The sequence below is a fragment of the Ranitomeya imitator genome, chromosome 1 (genome assembly GCF_032444005.1).
Source record: "Ranitomeya imitator isolate aRanImi1 chromosome 1, aRanImi1.pri, whole genome shotgun sequence".
NCBI classification, from domain to species: domain Eukaryota; kingdom Metazoa; phylum Chordata; class Amphibia; order Anura; family Dendrobatidae; genus Ranitomeya; species Ranitomeya imitator.
The window spans coordinates 751,507,490-751,525,114 of NC_091282.1; positions in this window are offsets into that span (position 1 = coordinate 751,507,490).

Below are 17,625 nucleotides of genomic sequence, written 5' to 3' on the forward strand. Positions count from 1 at the left end.
AAAAAGTAAAGTGTAATTCTCTGTCCTCTGATGTGATCGCACATCAGAGGACAGAGAAATAGGGGGATTCGGGGACCCTAGCATACTCACCTAGGTCCCTGGATCCTCTTGCTGCTCCTCCTGGCCGCCGGCAGCAGAACATGGCGGACGCATGCCCAGTGCGCCCGCCATCTGTCTCCATCTGCCGGCCGGCAGGAGAACAGCAGTTGGGGCTAAAATTAGGGGTAGGGTTAGGGGTAGGGGTAGGGTTAGGGGTAGGGTTAGGGTTAGGTTAGGGGTAGGGTTAGGGGTAGGGTTAGGGTTAGGTTAGGGTTAGGGGTAGGGTTAGGTTAGGGGTAGGGTTAGGTTAGGGGTAGGGTTAGGGGTAGGGTTAGGTTAGGGGTAGGGTTAGGGGTAGGGTTAGGTTAGGGGTAGGGTTAGGTTAGGGGTAGGGTTAGGTTAGGGGTAGGGCTAGGGTTGGGGCTAAATTTAGGGTTAGGGTTGGGGCTAAATTTAGGGTTAGGGTTGGGGCTAAACTTAGGGTTAGGCTTCTTTCACACTTACGTCGGTACGGGGCCGTCGCAATGCGTCGGCCCGACATACCGACGCACGTTGTGAAAATTGTGCACAACGTGGGCAGCAGCTGTAGTTCTTCAACACATCCGCTGCCCAATCTATGTCCTGGGGAGGAGGGGGCGGAGTTACGGCCACGCATGCGCGGTCAGAAATGGCGGATGCGACGTACAAAAAAACGTTTCATTGAACGTTTTTTGTGCCGACGCTCCGCCAAAACACAACTGATCCAGTGCATGACGGACGCGACGTGTGGCCATCCGTCACGATCCGTCGGCAATACAAGTCTATGGGCAAAAAACGCATCCTGCGGGCACATTTGCAGGATCCGTTTCTTGTCCAAAACGACGGATTGCGACGGAATGCCAAACGACGCAAGTGTGAAAGTAGCCCTAGGGCTAGGGTTAGGGTTGGGGCTAAAGTTAGGGCTAGGGTTGGGGCTAAAGTTAGGGTTAGAGCTGGGATTAGGGTTAGGGTTTGGATTAGGGTTCGTATTAGGGTTAGGGTTGGCATTAGGGTTACGCTTGGGATTAGGGTTAGGTTTGGGATTAGGGTTAAGGTTAGGGTTGTGATTAGGGGTGTATTGGGATTAGGGTTAGGTTTGAGGTTAGGGTTGAGATTAGGATTAGGGGTGTGTTGGATTTAGGGTTTTGATTAGGGTTATGGTTAGGGTTGACTTGGGGTAAGGGTTGTGATTATGGTTAGGGTTAGTGATTAGGATTATGGATGAGGTTGGGATTAGGGTTAGGGGTGTGTTGGGGTTAGGGTTGGAGCTAGAATTGGGGGGTTTCCACTGTTTAGGTACATCAGGGGGTCTCCAAACACGACAGCCAATTTTGCGCTCAAAAAGTCAAATGGTGCTCCCTCCCTTCTGAGCTCTGCCGTGCGCCCAAACAGTGGGTTACCCCCACATATGGGGCATCAGCGTACTCGGGATAAATTGGACAACAACTTCTGGGGTCCAATTTCTCTTGTTACCCTTGTGAAAATAAAAACTTGGGGGCTACAAAATCTTTTTTGTGAAAAAAAAATATTTTTTATTTTCACGACTCTGCATTCTAAACTTCTGTGAAGCACTTGGGCATTCAAAGTTCTCACCACACATCTAGATAAGTTCCTTGGGGGGTCTAGTTTCCAAAATGGGGTCACTTGTGGGGGGTTACTACAGTTTAGGTACATCAGGGGCTCTGCAATCGCAACATAATGCCCACAGACCATTCTATCAAAGTCTGCATTCCAAAAAGGCGCTCCTTCCCTTCCGAGCTCTGCCGTGCGCCCAAACAGTGGTTTACCGCCACATATGGCGCATCAGCGTACTCGGGATAAATTGGACAACAACTATTGCAGTCCAATTTCTCCTGTTACCCTTGTGAAAATAAAAACTTGGGGGCTACAATATCTTTTTTGTGGAAAAAAAAATATTTTTTATTTTCACGACTCTGCATTCTAAACTTCTGTGAAGCACTTGGGCATTCAAAGTTCTCACCACACATCTAGATAAGTTCCTTGGGGGGTCTAGTTTCCAAAATGGGGTCACTTGTGGAGGGTTTCTACTGGTTAGGTACATCAGTGGCTCTGCAAATGCAACATAATACCCGCAGACCATTCTATCAAAGTCTGCATTCCAAAACGCGCTCCTTCCTTCCGAGCTCTGCCGTGCGCCCAAACAGTGGTTTACCCCCACATATGGGGTACCAGCATACTCAGGACAAATTGGACAACAACTTTTGGGGTCCAGTTTCTCTTGTTACCCTTGTGAAAATAAAAATTTGGTGGCTAAAAAATCTTTTTTGTGGAAAAAAATATATTTTTTATTTTCACTGCTCTGCATTATAAACTTCTGTGAAGCACTTGGGCATTCAAGGTTCTCACCACACATCTAGATACGTTCCATGGGGGGTCTAGTTTCCAAAATGGGGTCACTTGTGGGGGATTTCTACTGTTTAGGCACATCAGGGGCTCTCCAAACGCGACATGGCGTCCGATCTCAATTCCAGCCAATTCTACATTGAAAAAGTAAAACGGCACTCTTTCTCTTCCAAGCTCTGCGGTGCGCCCAAACAGTGGTTTACCCCCACATATTGGGTATCGACGTACTCAGGAGAAATTGCACAACAACTTTTGTGGTCTAATTTCTCCTGTTACCCTTGTGAAAATAAGAATTTGTGGGCAAAAAGATCATTTTTGTAGAAAAAATGCAATTTTTTTTTTTCACGGCTCTACGTTATAAACTTCTGTGAAGCACATGGGGGTTCAAAGTGCTCGCCACACATCTAGATAAGTTCCTTAAGGGGTCTAGTTTCCAAAATGGTGCCACTTGTGGGGGGTTTCCACTGTTTAGGCACATCAGGGGCTCTCCAAACGCGACATGGCGTCCAATCTCAATTCCAGCCAATTCTACATTGAAAAAGTAAAACGGCACTCCTTCTCTTCCAAGCTCTGCAGTGCGCCCTAACAGTTGTTTACCCCCACATATTGGGTATCAGCGTACTCAGGAGAAATTGCACAACAACTTTTGTGGTCTAATTTCTCCTGTTACCCTTGTGAAAATAAGAATTTGTGAGCAAAAAGATCATTTTTGTGTAAAGAAAAGCGATTTTTTATTTTCACGGCTCTACGTTATAAACTTCTGTGAAGCACTTGGGGGTTCAAAGTGCTCACCACACATCTAGATAAGTTCCTTAAGGGGTCTAGTTTCCAAAATGGTGTCACTTGTGGGGAGTTTCCACTGTTTAGGCACATCAGGGGCTCTCTAAACGTGACATGGCGTCCGATCTCAATTCCAGCCAATTCTGCATTGAAAAAGTCAAACGGCGCTCCTTCACTTCTAAGTTCTGCGGTGCGCCCTAACAGTGGTTTACCCCCACATATGGGGTATTGGCGTATTCAGGAGAAATTGCATAACAAAATTTATGGTTACATTTCTGTTTTTACACTTGTGAAAATAAAAAAAATGGTTCTGAATTAAGATGTTTGCAAAAAAAAGTTAAATGTTCATTTTTTCCTTCCACATTGTTTCAGTTCCTGTGAAGCACGTAAAGGGTTAATAAACTTCTTGAATGTGGTTTTGAGAACCTTGATGGGTGTAGTTTTTAGAATGGTGTCACACTTCATTATTTTCTATCATATAGACCCCTCAAAATGACTTCAAATGTGATGTGGTCCCTAAAAAAAAATGGTGTTGTAAAAATGAGAAATTGCTGGTCAACTTTTAACCCTTATAACTCCCTAACAAAAAAAAATTTTGTTTCCAAAATTGTGCTGATGTAAAGTAGACATGTGGGAAATGTTATTTATTAACTATTTTTTATGACATATCTCTCTGATTTAAGGGCATAAAAATACAAAGTTTGAAAACTGCAAAATTTTAAAAATTTTCGCCATATTTCCGTTTTTTTCATAAATAATCGCAAGTAATATCGAAGAAATGTTACCACTAACATGAAGTACAATATGTCACGAAAAAACAATCTCAGAATCAGCGGGATCCGTTGAAGCGTTCCAGAGTTATAACCTCATAAAGTGACAGTGGTCAGAATTGCAAAAATTGGCCTGGTCATTAAGTACCAATTTGGCTCTGTCACTAAGGGGTTAATATATTAAAAACATAAATGTGCACTTGACAAAAACCATCACCAGTCAAAACAAGCGTACTATAGGAAAGGCCGGAACAGTGCCAAGCCCTACGTTCTCTATGTGCCCCCTACCTGCCTGCGGAGGTTGGCACCCTATTTGCCTACGCCGTGGCGCCCCCGCTCCTCGCCGGCTATCCCTACTATCCCTACAACGCCCTAATAGGACAGGGAAAGAAATATGTCACACGTACAATGTGTAAATGTGGATAACTTGAAGGGACATAAATATGTCAGTATAGCCATCTTGCTAGATCTAGGGTTCTAAACTGACTTGGTGATCTGTGTCCCTTTGCTCCCTTCATATATCATTATATGAATTTATTGACAATAAATTTATGTCCTTCTTTGAATTAGAAGGGGAGAAACGCGTTGAGTTTAAAGGGATATAAGAGTTTAGAAGGACATAAATTCTGTATAAAGACATTATGAGATTTGTAATGTTTGGTCTGCACCGGATTTGTGGAGAATAGTGATGTCACTGATGAATAGGGTAAATTATGGCTGTCTTGGCATTTATTGTCAATCTAATGCTGCAGCGTGGTAATGAGATATCAGAAGGTGGCATGGAGTATGTCTGACACTACAACAGATACACTTCCCTATCCGTATGACAACCCTATTACATGTGGAAACAGACCATGAGTATATATGTGTTTAGTCCTAGGTTTTAGTTCCTATCTGCCATTATAATATTTAAGCTGGCCAGATACAGAGAATGATATATGAAGGGCGCAAAGGGACACAGATCACCAAGTCAGTTTAGAACCCTAGATCTAGCAAGATAGCTATACTGACATATTTATGTCCCTTCAAGTTATCCACATTTACACATTGTACGTGTGACATATTTCTTTCCCTGTCCTATTAGGGCGTTGTAGGGATAGTAGGGATAGCCAGTGAGGAGCGGGGGCGCCACGGCGTAGGCAAATAGGGTGCCAACCTCCGCAGGCAGGTAGGGGGCACAGAGAACGTAGGGCTTGGCACTGTTCCGGCCTTTCCTATAGTACGCTTGTTTTGACTGGTGATGGTTTTTGTCAAGTGCACATGTATGTTTTTAATATATTAAATAAAGGTTACATTTTATGATTATTTTGGAAATTGCTTCTTGGGGATTTTTCTGTGAGTTCAGAACACGCTTTAACACCAGCTCCAATACCTCTGTTTCCAAAGCTAGCTGTTCTTCCGGGGATTTTCTTTGGGATGTCACAAAAAAAGTCTGTTGTGGTGGATAAACAGTCTATTTTTAGGCCGTCCTTGACAACCTTCAAAGTCCAATGACTGGGGGAAATATTTACCCAGGCTGGGAAAAAGGATGAAAGTCTTCCCCCTACCTCTGGCCTGGCGTCATTGGGAGGGCTTTTTTGCTGATGTTGAGGGACCCTTAAACATGTATCCAGATCCTTTTCTGTCTCTGCAGTCCCAATTCCTCCTATCTCCCGGGGGGCGGCCTCTACTAAATTTCCCCCTCCGAAAATAAGGTCTTCTAATGTCCACTGGAAAGCGAGGAAAACCCTTTTTCCCATCCCCTGCTTTCTCCAAAATGTCTTCTAGTTTCTGACCAAAGAGGAAATGGTCGTCACACGGTATGGAACAAAGTCTATTTTTCAAAGGCAAGTCGCCCGGGCACCCCTTCAACCAGAGAGCACGCCTAGCCGCATTGGGTAAACTTGCTGCTCTAGCTGCTAGCCTTACGGAGTCTGCCGAGGAATCTGCTATAAAGGCTGCCGCTCATTTAGCCATAGTTATATTGGTTAAGATCTCTTCCCTCGGTATTTTAGATTTCAATTGCTCCTCTATCTGCTGTAGCCATACTATAAGGGAGCGTGCGACACAAGTTCCCGCAATCGCCAGTTTTAAACCCCATGCGGTTGCTTCCCAGGTGTGTCTTAGGAACTCGTCCGCTTTATCTAAGGGGTCCCTTAATACACCAGAGTCTAAGGGAAGGGATAACTTTTTAGACGATCTAGCTACAGCACCATCAATTTTTGGAACTTTATCCCACATCTCCGAATCTTTCTCCTCAAAGGGGTAACATCTTTTAGAAGCTGAGGGCAGATTACCCGATTTCTCCGGCTTCTTCCATTCCTTCTCTATAAGGGCTTTTACTTTGGAGTTAACTGGGAAAGTACGCTTTCTTTTCTCCTCTAAATCCCCAAACATAATGTCCTCCAGGGATTTGGCCGCTTTTTCATCTTTTAGGCCCATTGAAGCTCTGACTGCTTTTATTAACTCATCCGTGTTCTCAGTTAGAAAGCACGGACGGCCCCCAACATCGCTATCTGAAGAGCCAGAGGACGTGGAAGGAGGAGAAGGGAGATAACGGTTCCTCCTGACATTCCTCGTCAGAATGAGAGACTTCAGAGACAGAAACAGGTTCTGGGTTTTTACTAATCTTTTTCTTAAGGGCTGCTTTTACAGAGCCTTCTACTTCTGCTCTAATTATTGCCCTAAGACTAGAGGCAAAGTCAGGGGTCTCTTTCTGGATAGTCTTTTGGATGCAATCAACACAGACTCTTCTGCCACTGGACTGCAAACGGAACTCTACAGAGGGCACATTCCTTATGCTTTGACTTGGTGCTAGCCTTCCTCGGCACCTGCCAAGTAAACAGAAAATGTAGCCCATTACCACCAGGGTGACATTCACGTAGATCACTCACCACCCGCTGACCATGAAGGGTACCGGATTCTGAGGCTGAATAGGAGCACGGACAACGTCCCCCCTGGAAGCTGAAGAGTCCTGTGACGTCCGACTAGGACGATTGCCGCTCCTTCACCTGATAAGAGCTCTTGCTGCTGCTGCTGTAATGGCTGCTGCTGCTCCATTCATCTTTGGAGAGCTGTATTGAAGTGAGCAACGCTCTGTGCAATCTTCACCCTTAATAAAGGGTGATCCGCAGTGCTCACCGCCTCTCCCTCCTTTTGTACCCCACCGGGAAGCCTGAATCGTCGCCGGCGTCCGAACCATGGGCGCCGCCATCTTGGATCCGGCGCACCACTCTGACGTCACACAGGCACGCCCATTCCCAGCGTGTCTTGCGCGCAACGTCAGCCGTGCGGCCGGAAGTCACCAACAGCAGAGGGGGAGAGAGCGGCGTGGCAGACACAGAATGGCCCCAGGACTCTGGACTGTGCTGGCCTGACGCCCGCAGGATCTGCGAACGGCGCTTCCTGAAGGCCGGCATACAGGTGCATTACCTGCCCTTCCAGTGCCGGGACAGGAGTGGGTAAGTGAAAAAAATCTCGATTAAAATACCGCCGTGATTCAGCACAAGGGTTCCCATCAGGACAGGAAACCCAACTGAAGCGAGGGAGAGGTACCACCATTTTATTTCAGTAGGTTTCCTGAACCGACTGGGCGGACCCCTCTCAGGTGTGCTGTCATGGGAGACGGGAAAATTGTTAAGAGCCCTAAGGTTGATAATAGTTCTGAAGCTGTCTGGTTTACGTATCAGGAATAGGAGAGTAGAATCCTCTACCCCGTTCTCCTTCCGGAACCTCTGCTAGGACTTTCCTACTGAGCAGGTTGTGAATTTCCGTTTCCAGGGCCATCTGTTCTGCTGCAGAGGACCTGAGCAGGGTAACCCTGAAGAAATTATGAGGGATAGAGAACTCTAGCCGCAGACCCGTAGCTATTATTCCCAAAATCCAATTGCTACTGGAAATTTTGGACCAGGCTGGGTAAAAGGCAGATAGTCTACCTCCCACCGGGGCGACTAGTCATTGGGGTGGCTTTTTGATCTCACGGGATGGCTCCTGACGTCCCCCACCTCCAAACATGAATCCAGTACCTCTTTTCTTTTTATCGTCCCATCTGCCCTGGTCGGTATGCTGCGAAAGAATCTTTTCCCTGTGAAGGGACGCCTGTAAGAAGTGGTCGGTAGACTGGGAAATTTCTTTTTCTCGTCACCAGCCTTCTCCAGTAGTTCGTCTAGAACCGGACCAAACAGGTATTCTCCTTCGCATGGGATAGAGCAAAGACGGGACCTGGCCTGAATGTCGCCAGGCCAACACTTCAGCCATAGGGCCCTGCGTGCCGCATTCAAATAATCTGCGGCTGCGGATGCGTCTGCGAGAAAAGCAGCGGCATTCTGGATTGTCGGTAGGGATTTTAATAAGGATTCCCTAGAGGCTCCATCTTCTAGATTAGACCCTAGTTGGTCCAGCCAGACCATCATTGATCTGGCTGCGCATGTCGCAGCGACTGCAGGTCTTAGAGCACCAGCCGACATCTCCCAAATCCCTTTAAGAAACAAGTCTGCAATCTTATCAAGAGGATCTTTTAAGGAAGCCATGTCATCGAAGGGAATAGAGGATTTCTTAGAAGCTTTAGCCACCGCTGCGTCTAATTTTGGTGCCTTATCCCACGTTTTCACCAAGGGGTCGTCAAAGGGCTATCCTCCGCTTAAAGGCTGGTGGTAGGGAGCCCTTTTTTGGGGGCTTTTTCCACTCTTGACAAGGTTTTGCACCTTGTGATTAAGTGAAAATGATTTGCGTTTTCTTGGGTCTAGACCGCCGAACATTAGGTCTTGCACCGAAAGTTCTTGTTTTTAGTCAGCCACCCCCATGGTGGATCTGACTGATTTAACCAGTCTATCCATCTGGTCTAGCGGGAAACAACTGATTAGCATCCTCCTCTGAAGAGGATGCAGAGGAGGCTTCCGAATCATATTCTTTCCTAGGGGCAGTAGACGAATCGGAGACGCTAGGCTCCCCTCTTCTCTTGGAAGGCTCCCTTTGGGACAAGGATTTTAAGGAATCTTTTACCTCTCTCCTGATAATTTCTTTAAAGGGAACCTGTCACCCCGAAAATCGGGGGTGAGGTAAGCCCACCGGCATCAGGGGCTTATCTACAGTATTCTGGAATGATGTAGATAAGCCCCCGATGTATCCTAAAAGACGTTAGATTATATTCACCCAGGGGCGTTCCCGCTGTTGGTCCGGGTCCGGCGCCTCCCATCTTCATCAGATGACGTCCTCTTCTTGGCTTCATGCTGCGGCTCCAGCGCAGGCGCCGGGAAAGGTCAGAGAGGCCCAGCGCCTGCGCACTGCAGTACTTTGCTCTGCCCTCAAAAGGGCAGACAAAGTACGCCTGCGCTGGAGCCGCAGCATGAAGCCAAGAAGAGGACATCATCTGATAAAGATGGGAGGCACCGGACCCAGACCAACAGCGGGAACGCCCCTGGGTGAGTATAATCTAACGTCTTTTTCTCATCTTTTAGGATACATCGGGGGCTTACCTCACCTGCGATTTTCAGGGTGACAGGTTTCCTTTAAGGTTTGAAGTAAAATCGGGAGACACTTCCGCCACCTAAGGGAGCGGAAAAAAAACCCTATGTAATTTAACTAGTACTACCGCTATACAAATATATTTTTATTTCCTTTACTCCCTACCGTCTGTCGCACACATGACTGACAGTCTTTTAGGGTAGGCGTCTGGCAAAGGGCAACCACATAGTGCACACTCATTATTTACTTCACCAGCGCTATTTTTTCCCCTAAGGAAAAAAACATAGGGAAAGACTGCATCAGGGCTCATTCACGAAGATCTCTTACCCAGGCAGCAGCGGTAGGTACCAGATTACTGGGTGAACTAACCGGATCCTTCAGTCTAGACGAAGTCCTGCGACTGGGCTGATCACTGCGTCCGTGGGTCTTCGGCTGGAGGTTAGCATGGGACCTTTCCAAGGCTCTGTCCTGCTCCAGCATACCGACGGGAGCTTCTGGCTCATCCATTGCTGCAGATGGGCTCATTAGCAGCCCTGCAGCCTTCTTTGCGGCTATATATAGCCGTTCCCCCGGATCCGGATTGTCAGCAGGTGTGTGGCCAGCGGTACCGCCCCCTCCCCGTGTGGCCGCTAGTCCCCCTATAGCCGTCGACTGCCCGCCATGCCGCAGCTGCACAGCGGCACCAGCCACAGAAGCCGCCGTCCGACTTCCGGTTTAGGCCCCGTCGCGTCACTTCCGGCGCTGGAAAGAGCGCACAGGGACGAGTATGGAGGCCGAGGCCCGACCCTGGGCGACTGATTCCTGATCTGTAGGGCATCCGGTCCTCCAGGAACAGGAAACCAACTGATGCGTGGGAGAGGTGCTGCCCTTATGTATCTGTAGGTTTCCTGTTCCTGAAGGGCGGATCCCCTCTCTCCGTGGTGCCGTCACGGACGACCGATAAAGAAGAGTTCAAAGGCAACGTTTTACTATAACTAAATAATAGTTATACAATAAGGATTGTTCAAGAAAGTCTTGGAGGTGAAAGGACTTCACCAATGGAACAAACCCAAGTGACACAATCTTCAGTGTCATCATTTTGACCTCATGCACACAAAATGTTTTTATACCTGTAAAGAACCAATTTACATTTATGGTCTATCTTCATTTCATATTTGGTGCAGGATCTGGAATATTTTCATGTTTCACATTCCTGCGAAACTCTCACTGAGGACGTAGAGGATTATCTGATTGGGGGCTTGGTAGGGCAAGCCAGTCCAGCACATCCACAGCAGGTAGATCCAGTGTAGTCATAATGGAGGGCAAGTCATTAGGATGACAGAGTGCAGTCTCCCCTCCATGTATTGCCTGCAGGTGAAAAGGTAAACCCCCAGGAATTTGGGTGGCTGTGTCGCAGGCATTCCAGCAATGGTCACAGCTCTCGCTTTTTTTTTGGAGTGTCAGATGGGAGAGAAGACAGTACTTGTATAGAAGCATTCTTGTAGGGCAACAAGCCCAAGTCTCTCATGATAGAGTCCTTGATCTTATGATAGTGGACTCTAAGATGAGCAGAATGAAGGCATTGAGCCTAGAGTCCCATGTACTCTGTCTAGCACCAGAGGGGTAACAAGTGTTTGCCATAACAAGAGTGTATTCTGCATGTGTAATCTAGATGACTGTACCCCACCATCTCCAGGAGTCCTCACTGTTATTAGTGTCATGTTTTTAGCCTCATCCATCATATCCAGGAGATACTGTAGCTGGAAGGCACATGATGTCAGTTCCACATCATGTGCGTTAATCTTCGGCTCAAGCCCCATTATCTTTATCTCTGTCACTGAGGTTTTCGAATCAAGCTCTTGGATCTCAGTTTGGAGTGAAGAAATTTCACTTTTATGAGAGTTCTCCAGCCTAGTGGTGTTTCCATATCCTGTTCGGTGGTTATGGCACCAAGACGCTTCTTGTGCTCCTTTAAACGCAAGGAGGGACCCATTAGGTAATGCATTAAGGGTGCCTGGAGATATGCTTTCAGATGTCATCTGTAGTAGAGGGGTGTGGGGACTCTTCTGATGTGGAAAAATAGAATTATTCTTACCGTTAATTCGGTTTCTAGGAACCTTCCACGACAGCGGTACTGGAGGATGTCTCCCCGCCCTAATGGGGGACAGGAAACACAAAGATGTTAAATACCCTCCCCTTCCTGACACCTCCAGTGTTTTTTCTGGACACAGTAGTATGTATAGTTACCACTTAAGTGCAGGAATCATCCAATAAAATCATCAGATAGGGAGGGAAATTAGTGCTGTCGTGGAAGGTTCCTAGAAACCGAATTAACGGTAAGAATAATTCTATTTTCTCCAGTCACCTTCCACGACAGCGGTACTGGAGTAGTACCAACAAATAATTTCTAGGGGGGGACAACCGCTTGCAGAACTGTTCTGCCGAAAGTTAAATCCCGATTGAAATCAAGCCTGTAGTGCCTGGTGAACGTATGTACTGATGACCAGGTGGCGGCTCTGCAAATCTGCTCCGTAGAAGCATCACCTCTCTCTGCCCATGATGTTGACACCGACCGTGTAGAATGGGTCTTCAGTGATGGAGGAGGTGGTAGATTCTGGGATGAGTATGCCAGAGATATGGCTTGTTTAATCCAGTTGGCGATAGTATTTTTCGTAGCCTTTCTTCTTCCCGGAGAGTTGAATGAAGAGATTTTGGTCAATCCTCCAACTCTGTTTGTGAAAGATAGTGTAGAACCACTCTGCGAACATCCAGAGTGTGGAAGGACTCCTCTTTTATATTAGAAGGATCCGGGTAGAATGAGGGCAACACTATGTCCTGACCTCTATGAAAGTCTGATGTTACTTTAGGTAGGAAGGTAGGATCTAGACAAAGGATTATACTATCAGATGTTACCCTTAAGTAAGGCTCTTGTATGGATAGGGCATGTAGTTCTCCTATCCGTCTGGCAGAGGTAATAGCCACTAAAAAGACCGTTTTTAGGGTAAGAACCTTTAATGAAGACTGAGATAAAGGTTCGAAGGGGTCCCGAGTTAGACTATTAAGGACCAAATTAAGGTCCCAAGGAGGAGTATTGTTGAGAACTCTGGGACGGATTCTACTCGCTGAAGTTACAAAACGCCTGATCCACCGATGTTTGGCTAGTTCCTGATCGAAATAGGAGCTAAGTGCTGAAATCTGTACTTTTAAGGTGTTAGGCCTAAGACCCAACTCTAGACCCTTCTGCAAGAAGTCCAGAATTTTGGCAATATTTGGATGAAATGGGTCTGGAATATCTGGAAGATACCACGATGAAAACTTCTTCCAGATCTTGGCATAAATGGCATTTGTTATGGGTTTTCTACTGTTCTGGAGAATATGAATTACTCCATCTGAGAGACCTCTTGCCTTTAGTATCTCGGCTTCAGAAGCCATGCTGAAAGATTCAATCTGTGAAGGTTTGGATGCAGCAACGGTCCCTGATGAAGAAGATTTTCCTTCTGAGGTAGACATATTGGACCTTCCTGGGCCATGTCCAACAGGGCACTGTACCAACTCCTCCCTGGCCATGTTGGTGCGATTAGAATCGCCGTAACTCGTTCCGATCGGATCTTCTGTAGAGTTTTTGATAGCAATGGGATCGGAGGAAATGCATAAACGAGGTTGAACCTCCACGGGTGAGAGAACGCATCCATGCCCAGAGCTCTGTCTGTCATATTTAGGGAGAAATAAGTTTGCAGCTTGGCTTTCTGACTGTTGGCAAAAAGGTCTACCTCTGCGATCCCCCATCTGGAAATCAGGGAGAGAAAGACCTCCTGGTCCAGACACCATTCCCCTGGATGTACATCCCTTCTGCTCAGGAAATCTGCCTGGGTATTGGCTGACCCCTTCATGTGAACTGCTGAAAGAGAGAGGACGTGCTTCTCTGCCCAGAAAAAAATGTTTGAGGCTAAGGTTTTTAGTTTCCTGAATCTTGTGCCTCCTTGATGACGAAGGTATGCTACCGTGGTCATATTGTCGGAATATATTCTGACATGGTGTCCCTGAACAATGGAGGATGCAGCTTTTAATGCTTCTTCCACCGCTTTCAGTTCTCTGAAGTTTGAAGAGCTTGCTCTGATGTCTGGGCCCCAGGTGCCTTGGAAATAGGATCCCTCGACTATAGCTCCCCATCCCCTTTGACTGGCATCCGATGTTCGTGTCTTTAGCGGGATTTGATCCCAACTGACCCCCTGTTGGAGGTTTCGGAGCCGTAGCCACCATGTCAGGGATGTTTTGACATGATTGGGAAGGCAAATTCTCTTGGAGAGAGAACTCTGCTGTCCGTCCCAGGATGATAGGATATGGGTTTGGAGGACTCTCGTGTGGGCTTGAGCCCAAGGTACCATCTGGATACAAGATGTTAGAGATCCCAGTATAGACATGGAATGTCGTAGAGTAGGAGCCTTCAGGGTTCTGAATGCTGTTATCTTCTGTACCAGATCGAGTTGACGTTCTCTGGGCAGAAAGGAACTCCTCGCCTCTGAGTCCAGAAGGACTCCTAGGAACTTCTTCCTCCTGGAGGGACGAAGGTCCGATTTCTCTAGATTTGGGATTTCTAGAGATCTTGTTAAGTCGGCTCTGAGGCGGGAGACTGAGGGAGCGACAATGAGTAGATCGTCTAGATAAGGTACTATGCAGATCCCCTAAAGACGGATGAATATAATGGCTTCTGTCATGATCTTTGTAAAGACTCTGGGAGCTGAGGCGATTCCGAAGGGAAGGGAGTTGAACTGGTAGTGTACTATCTCCCGATCCTGAGATATTGCGAATCTTAGGTACTTCCGAAATTCTGGATGGATTGGGACGTGGTAATAAGCGTCCCTCAGATCCACTGTAGCCATCGCCCAGTCCTGTCCTATCAGAGGGATCGCTGTTTTGACCGACTCCATCTTGAACCTCCTGTAGGTTATTACTTGATTCAGGGGTTTCAAGTTGATTATTATTCGGTGCTTCCACGAAGGTTTCTTGATCAGAAACAGGTGGGAATAGTGTCCTCTGCCATCCGTTGCTTTATCCAGAATATCATCTAGGGCCTGCCCGAACAGATAGCGGCCCTGAAAGGGAATGGCACAGAGTTTTGTTTTGGACGTTATATCCCCACTCAAGACTTGAGCCATAGAGCTCTTCTGGCTGAGTTAGAGAGAACTGCCGACTTGGCAGCCACTCTTACGGACTCTGCCGAAGCATCGGCAAGGAAGCCCGTAGCTTTTTGGAGAAGCGGGAGAGAATCTAAGATTACTTCTCTAGATGTTCCCTGGGTAAGGTGGTCTTCCAGCGTGCGGAGCCAACGAAATAGGGATCTAGCCACGCAGGTGGACGCAATGTTTGTTTTAAGGAGATTGGTAGAAGTCTCCCACGATCTTCTTAGTAAACTCTCCATCTTGCGGTCCATAGGGTCTCTGAGTTGGGAAGAATCCTCGAAAGGGAGGGTCGTCTTTTTTGACACTCTAGAGACCTGCACGTCTACTTTAGGAGTATCCCACAGGGAGACATCTCCATCGCGAGAAAAACGATTTTTAAGCTCAGAGGGAACAGTAAGACCCTTTTCAGGTGATTCCCATTCATGAAGGATGAGACTCTGTACATTCTCATGTACAGGAAACCCCTTTAATTTTTTAGGTTTTAACCCACCGAACATCTCATCCTGCACTGATGGCTTCTCCTCCTCGACACCCATTGTCCCCCTGACCATACCAATTAACTCCTGTATGTCCTCTGAGGCAAAGTAATATTTTTTACTCTCCTCTTTGGGGGTGGAAGTGGAGCCCTCATTCTCCCACAAATCCTCTGAGCCGGAGGAATGAAGTTCACCAGAATCTGAAGTAACCGTTGCCATCTTCCTTTTTTTTTTTTTTTTTTTTAGGAGGAGGTGGCGGAGGTAACAGACTGGGAAAGGGCCGATACCGAGGACTGAACTTCCTGTTTAATGAGGGATTTAATGCTCTCAAACAAGGATGGCTGTTCTGAGCGAATTATTTCGTCAGTGCAGGGCTGGCACAGTCTCTTCTTGTAAGAAGACGGTAGCTTTGATGCACAAACACCACATTTTCGATCTTCCGATTTTGTCTTGGAAGATCTGTCCTTCCTAGGGGCAGAGGCCTTGTCTCCCTAAAAAAGAGAGAGAAGGGGGACTAAGTATATGGCACCCTAAGGAATACAGGGATAGAGGGACCTTAACCCACTACTCACGGTAGGAGGGAGGACGCAGGGCTCGGCAGAAGCAGAGATAGATCGGTCACCCTCCATGGTCAGTCAGTACTGTAGTCCAGTCAGTCAGACAGGGGGGCCTTACCTGGAGGTGACTACCAGGGTTAAATACCGTGGAAGCTGCGTCCGATCTTGTGCTCCTCCTCCCGGTCCCAGGCGTAGGGGAAAGACCGCTATGCCATCAACTGTAGTCTGACGCGTGTGCGTTCCACCACTGGAACGCACAAGCCGTGAACCGGAAGTTCGGGTACTTCCGGTTCGCGCGTCCACCATTTCCGGCCATGAGGAGAGGAGGAAATGCCGGGGAGCCGCGCGGGGACCCCGGCCTCACCACACCGCTCCGCTTTACTCCGGGAGGAGCGGAGAAAGGGTCCCGAGTCCGCACCATGGGGGGAAACTGGAGCAGCGCCGCAGGGAGGAGACCCATCCCGACCCAGGCTGCCCGGCTAGGTAAGACCTGAGTGCTCCGATCGCCGGCCACGGCAGCACTACCACAGGACCTCTTCATGCCCCATAGGGGACAGGAAAAACACTGGAGGTGGCAGGAAGGGGAGGGTATTTAACCTCTTTGTGTTTCCTGTCCCCCATTAGGGCGGGGAGACATCCTCCGGTACCGCTGTCGTGGAAGGTGACTGGAGAAAGAATCAGCATCACTGAGAATTGTGAGGGAACGATGGGCAAGAGCGGCGTATGTTGAACTTTTAGCATGTGCATGACAGTGCAGCAAACACCACTTATCGGTGGTGAAATCATCCCTGCCAGTCAGAAAACCACAGTTCCCATTGTCAAAAGACAACATGAGCTCGCTCAGCTGTGATCGGAGATATAAAAAGTTTACCTCCGGTCACTGGTGTCAGCAGATGGGACTACTGATCCCATCATCCAAACACCTGCTGCTGCTAATAACCGGGACAGCAGGAGCAGTGGATGGGAGTATTCAGCAGCTCCTGCGCTGTAGATAATTTTTTTTTGTTATGGGTGCTTCTGTATTTTAGATAACCAGCCAGGTAAAACTCAGCTGGTGGCTGCAACCCTAAGCTTCAACAATGCTTGTTATCAAGTATAGAGGGGTCCCCATGCTGTTTTATTGAAAAGAAAAAGAAAAGAAAAAAAAAAAAAAAACACGACCAGCTTACTAAAGCAGACAGCTGGGGTTGTTATACTCAGGCCATTAAGGGGCTATGTATATTCTTGGATACCAGCCATGTTGAAGCTGACAGTTGAGGGTGGCAGCCCCCAGCTGGTTATCTAAACTACAGGGGAACCCACGGCTTTGTTTTTTTAGTTTACAGCACAGGAGCTGAAGAATACTCCCATCCGCAGCTCCTGCTGTCACTGCTATTAGCAGCAGGTGTTGGATGATGGGATCAGTAGTCCCATCAGCTGACACTGGTGAGAAACTTAAAGGGACACTGTCACCTGAATTTGGAGGGAACCATCTTCAGCCATGGAGGCGGGGTTTTTCATTCACCCTTTCCTTACCCGCTGGCTGCAATATTGGATTTAAGTTCATTCTCTGTCCTCCATAGTACACCTGCGCAAGGCGAGATTGCCTTGTGCAGGCATGTACTACGGAGGACAGAGAATGAAGTTCAATCCAATATTGCAGCCAGCATGCAGCCAGCGGGTAAGGAAAGGGTGAATCAAAAACCCCAAAACCCTGCCTCCATGGCTGAAGATTGTTCCCTCCAAATTCAGGTGACAGTGTCCCTTTAATACCTCCAATCACAGCTGAGCACTCATGCAGTCTTGACAGCATGGGAACTGTGGCTCTGACAGGTGGGGATGATTTTACCGCTGATCAGAAGCGTTGTTTGCCCCGCTGTCATGCACATGACAGCGTAACAAACACCTGGTGTTTGTGCAGCCGAACCCGAACAGTAACAGGGACTCCCTGTGAAGTCAGTGTTTGGTGTCCATGCCTGAACAGTAGGCGTTTGATACAGATGCTGAACTTTACTGTTCGGGTTCACCCATCTCTAGTCCT